This window comes from Amphimedon queenslandica, unplaced genomic scaffold, assembly GCF_000090795.2.
Source record: "Amphimedon queenslandica unplaced genomic scaffold, v1.1 AMPQUscaffold_13288, whole genome shotgun sequence".
Taxonomy (NCBI): Eukaryota; Metazoa; Porifera; class Demospongiae; order Haplosclerida; family Niphatidae; genus Amphimedon; species Amphimedon queenslandica.
Window position 1 is genome coordinate 142,736 of NW_003546476.1, and position 6,051 is coordinate 148,786.

A 6,051-nucleotide genomic window follows, 5' to 3' on the forward strand; every position below is an offset into this window, starting at 1 on the left:
CACTTGCAGTGCACACAAAAGGCATAAAGGAACAGATAAATCAAAAGAAAAAATTCCTAACCTCAACAGTTTTCTATACAAGTGGTTCACAAATGACACCACTGAAAAACAACTAAAATGGCTATAAATCTGTCATTATAAGTGGCACAGACAAACAAATACCTTCAGTACACGCAGCATAATTGTGTTCATATTATGTCTAAAGGACACTCACCAAATCAGTCTACAGTCGAGTAAAAGTGGTTCAACAAAAATATGAGAGGTCATAGCTCTTCAATAAAGACACTGATTGAATCTGTAAATGCGGGACAACACAGCTTATACATCAAAGATAACATGTACCTACCTAATCTGGTTAAAATGACCACTTTCAAAAAATATAAAATACACTCAAGCATTCAGAGAGCCACCATTTTAGCCAAGAGCATGGCCCGGCACACAGGATATGACATCTCCTTTGATCTTGTACAGCTTTAATTGGAAACCGACTTCCTGTTTCTTATCCATGTGTGTATGTAGTATCTATGATTTGAGGGTCTAAAATTTCGTGTTTTCTCAAAATGTCCTTAGACAGGGGCGTATCTAAGGGTGGGCCTGGGTGGGCCTGTGCCCGACCAACTCAGCAGTCCAAAAAATTTTTTTCTTTTGTATATTAGTCCTTTCAAAAATATTGCTCACTTTATTATGATAGCAATGAGACAAGACTAGCATAGCTAATAGTTTTAGCCAGTGTAAATATAATGATGACATGGTAGAGACTTCCATAGTTCCATTTGGGCAATTGGGCTGCCATTTTTAAAATAATAACTACTACTAACCAATCAGTTGTTAGACTATTCACATTAATTGGACTCGCCACGCTTGCGTAGGCGGGTACTAAGCAGTTGGGTTGTCATTCTGTCTGTCATTCTGTCACGAAAATTCCTGTTAATTCCTAGTCAATATCTTTTTTACTGAGCTCTCCTGAGTTATAATTCTTTTTAAGCTTTCAGAAAAAGATAATTTATTTAGCTCCGTTGTGTTTTCATAGCAATCCGTGGTAGTAAAAGCTGAATATTTCAAGAATAGACCACTTTTCCTAGCCAAATCTTCGTGTTTCACTCTATTTGGTCAAGATTAGCATTGATAGGTAGAGAAAAGTACATAGATTAAAAAATATGTGGGAATTTTCTAATCTCTTTTTTGTTTGCGAGTTACAGTTGCTCAAAGTTTGTGATTTAGCCTCTTCGAAAAATTTTCAGGCAGCACTGGGGAAAGCAGGAGCAACCAAACTATCTCAGTCTCTTTTAAATATCTAGGCAATTTTTTGTGCTTACTCTTTCTTTGAATAGAGCTTCAGATGCTAAAATAAATTTCAGCTTTTCTTCTTTCTCCTACCCACGTGCCATGTTTGCACTGCTAAGTGCTGACCACACCTAAAATTTATTTTATGGATCAGTGCAGTAATTGCATTGTTGCACTTTGCACTTTGTCAAAATCTATTATCCTTTTTTCAAATATCAAGTTGCTTGTATAAATAATATCATGATGGGGGCAGTACAAGTAACACATTATCCCTCAGGTGAATCTCAGCAGGCGAGTCCACGCACCATGGTGCTTCATTATTAAAGTAATCGAGTTGAAAATGGCTAAGAAACTCTGCTGAGTCTGTTTAAATGTCTTCCCAAGGCCAGTACTACTACTAATGAAGAAAATATAAGCACTGAAGTGCACATCTTAGCTTAATTAAAGTAAAAATCGTAGTATTTAATTGACCACGCCCATCATGAATATTAATTAGCTCTGAAAATTTTTCGCGGCGCGCTTCGCACGCCGCATATTTTTTCTCCGTGCCCACCCAACTCTCAGAGCTTAGATACGCCCCTGTCCTTAGAAGCTAATATTCGTGGGTACAAATATTCGTGGGTGGTAGTTAGCAAACATCTTTTCACTTGGATCTACTGGACTAGCTTCCAACACATGGCTTATGGTGGAATATGGAGTAACAGACAAGAACTCTGGCTCTTCTACTGGCTTGAAAATAGTAGTTAGAGCTCTGCATGGCCCGTTAATTAGCTTTTATGTGTGGGTGGGTTGGGGTTAAAATTTCGTAGATAAAAATAAACCACGAAATTAATGAAAATTAATACCCCACGAAATTTACCAACCGTACGGTATTATTATTATTATTATTATTATTATTATTATTATTATTATTATTACTATTATTATTATTATTGAACAGACAACAAATGTAAAATATAAAATAGAATAGGTTAAGATATTTTATATAGAGAAAGGAGAGTAGAAGAAAAATATAATAATAAATTTTTGAGAACGAAAGAGTTTTAATTTAATAGTCATTAGAATGAGGGCTGATCCCTGCTCCATCCTCAAAATGAATCGACCTCAGCTTAGATCTAGTGCCCCTGAGACATAGTCCAGTAGCCCTCAGTAGAGCAAATGACAGTCTCTTACGAACCCAGTAGATTACTTGACCGTATGGTTGATCCCATTTTAAGGAAAGTCTCTCAGCCAGCTTCTTGAGGAAAGTGTTAGCCTCCACACCCACCAAACCATCAATAGTTAAACATAAGGGTGTGAAGCTGGTGTGTATTGACTCACAGGCAGAGGAGTATTTGTTCTTTTTAGCAGTTTCAGCAGATTTAAGGACAGCTTTAGGGGACATATGACGATATGATGGAGCATCGGAGTCAGTGACTCTGACATCAAACACAGCAGTAGCTTGAGACTGCCAGACACCACGAGCAGAAATGTCACCAATCAGGGCTTCACGATTACCATGGGACTCACGAATAACAGGCTCCTTCACTACCTGACTCCACACTAATGATGACATATCACAGAGTAGATCTCTAACCTCATTGTGACGGAGGGTCACCAGGCCTCCCTTCTTACAGTCAAGAGCGTGAGAAGTAGTAAACTCAGAACTGCAACCATCACAATTAGGAGGGAGCTCTAGCAAAGGCTTAGAATAACGGAGGCAGATGGCATCTCTAAATTCAGTATGAGACAAATCAAAATTGTCTTTAGTAGTTGGTAGGACACTTAACCATGAAGATAGTGAGTCTTTGGAACGTAGGATGGTTCTTTGATGGTTAGTATCTAACTGACTTAGAATATTAGAGAAAGTAGATTTATCAGCCTCCCTCATGACATTAGAATGGTCTCTCCTTGATAAATGGACCTGGCAGATGTGATCATACGGAGTAAATGGAGTATTAAATTTGATCGCATCAGTTAGAACCTGAGTAGCTGAATGAGAGGTAGAATAGGAAAGAGCAGCTGACTTAGTGGGAAGACGGATCCCTAAACCACCAGAGCGGGTAGGGAGAGAAAATAAGATTCTTTCGGTGTTTGAACAATCCTGACCAAAGAGAACTGGAATAAAAGAATTGGAAATGGTTGATTCAAGATCATCAAAAAGATATCCACAGTCCTTTGTGACCCGTTGCAGAAATGTCCACTCATGTTGAAGGGATTTAGTAAAAGCAGAAAAAGCAGCTTGGGGCTGTGTGTTAGCAATATTAGACAGTTCTTTAACAAGATTAATCCATCCCTGTACCTTGTTTTTGACATATGAGCGTTGACCAGAAGAGTCACCCACAACACCCCCTAAGAATCTGCTACTGGTGGTAATCTTGATGTCAAAGTCATTGAACAGCTGATTGGCCTGGGGAAGAATACACTCTTTTACAACTAGACAGCTCTTCTGTGGTTCAGGAAAGTAACCAAACTTGGGACCAAGGATCAAAAGAGAGTCAAACCAAGACCTGATGGGAGAGAGATCACCAATAGCTGAGGCGTCATCAGCGTACCAGACCTGAGTGCTTTGGTGATGAGAGAGCTTGAGAGCATTGATTAGCAGCAGAGAACCTACAGCATACAGAAACATAGACAATGGATCTCCCTGTATGATTCCCTCACCACTACTGATAATATCAGAGGAGCCCTTGACTATCATGGGGGAGTGGCCTCTGTAGGTATTGTAGATGAAGCGTGATGCTCTGGGCTACAGTATTCTTACATTCCATAGCAAAGAGGATCTGTTAATAGAGTTGAACGCATTTTTAGCATCAACCAATAACAAACCCTACTCGTTCTCATCAAAAAGATCATTCATGGCATGAACAGCTCCCTCAATGGCACACTGTGTGCCAGCACACAATTGATCAGAGCCACACACCTCTTCAACATTATCACGGGTCACCAGACAAATGGTCTTACACATGATACGTCTCAAAGTCTCCCCTATACCAATTGGACAAATGCCAGGGTTTTTATCCAAGGCGATGAGTCTGTTGGTCAGCAGGGCATAGATCAAATTCCAGTCAGTTAAAGTATTACTGAGAAGGGAGGTAAGATAAGCTAGAGCATCTCGACAACGAGCACTATGAGGACCAAAATGTAACAGGGAGTCTTTCCAATGAGAGGAGTCAGAGCCCCCAGGACCTCCACTGCCCTGAATCCTATGAGCAACTTGAGCAATGTGCAGAGGCGTATTTAGGGGGGGGGCTGAGGGGGCTTGAGCACCCCCCTCAGGGCTGGGCTCAGAAAAAATTACTGAAGTCCTGGACTCTTACATCACTACCAAGCCTCTTAACAAAGTTATCTAGCCCCCTGATCATGATTTCAGCAGTTTCCAGTGCTTTAAGGAGCAATCAGAAGTACTCGTAAATGATCTTGGCCCCACCCATAATTATTAACGAAAATGCAGGAAAAGGCCGTTTTACCGCCGTAAAAGTGGGTGTGGCCAAAATCGCAGCGCGATTTGCGTGCCCTTAGCACCCCCCTTTCCCAATTCCTAGATACGCCCCTGAATGTGGGCCCCTGTAATATCAATGTCCTCGAGAGGAGGGAGAGAAGAGTCAAGTAGGAGAGAAGAGCGAAAGGGGAGGCGAGGAGAAGGGTGTTTGAGTTTCAGGGCATCAATAACAGAAATAGTTGAGCACACATCATCCAATCTTTGTTTAACAAAGTCGTCGGGTCTTAGCATATTCCCTCTGGACTCACCTGAAAGCCACCTCATGGCAGCTCTCACTTTTCCCTGAAAGATGAGTCTGGTGAAGACCTTAGTGATGTGGTCAGGGGAGAGATGCTTGTTCTTCGTTGACAATTGAAAATGCCTGTCGCATCTGATAGCACCCTGAACGAGAACATCGAAATCCTCACGAAGCCACATAAAGAGTCTTTTGTCAATAATACGCTTAATGTCTCCAGCCTTCTTAACCATCTTATCACGCTGAAGCATAACGGAAGTAAATAAAATGAGTCTCTCAGAACTGTGTTGTTTTTGGGCCAGAAATTTGATCTCATCAGTCAACAAAGACACATACCGGCGTCCAATAGGGCCCCTAGGTAGAGAGTAGTGAGAACCAGAGAGCTGAGTGACTGAGAGCCACCTCGATCTCCAGTCTGAGTTGCAGTTAGGTGTGGTAGTACAAAGAGCGTCTGGGCCATAAGCTTCGATCATCAGGGAGTCCAGCTCCTGTTGACTCAAAGGCACCTCATCACTAGCTGGAGTCATCATAGTAGAAGCACCAGTAACGCTCCATTGGGGCGAGTGAGAGAGGGAAGGAACAGAGTCACTGTCACAATGGCTGACATCCACGTGTGTGTCAAGATCTTCGTCACTGGAGGAAGAGAGCACTGAGTTAGAAGCAGGAGGTTGGTTATAACAATGGTTATCTCTTAAAGGGTAGCAATTAGTACAGATTCTGCCCTCTTTAACGCAAGAACAAGACTTACAAACTCCAGTTTTCTGACACTGACAGCAACGATCCGCCATTTTTAGTTATTATTATTATTATTATTATTATATTATTATTATTATTATTGTTGTTGTTGTTTTTTTTATTTTTTTTTATTTTTTTATTTTTTTTTCTTTTTTTTTCTTTTTTTTTGTGTGGGTAGTTCTTGGTCAGGCTACTTATTCATATTGTCTTGGTTTGGGGTTTATCCACTTCTTACTGTTGCTTATTTGACACTTTTTCTCTGTAGTTGATCAATTGGGCTCCATGCCTCCACCGGGATCAATAGCCTCAGTCCCCT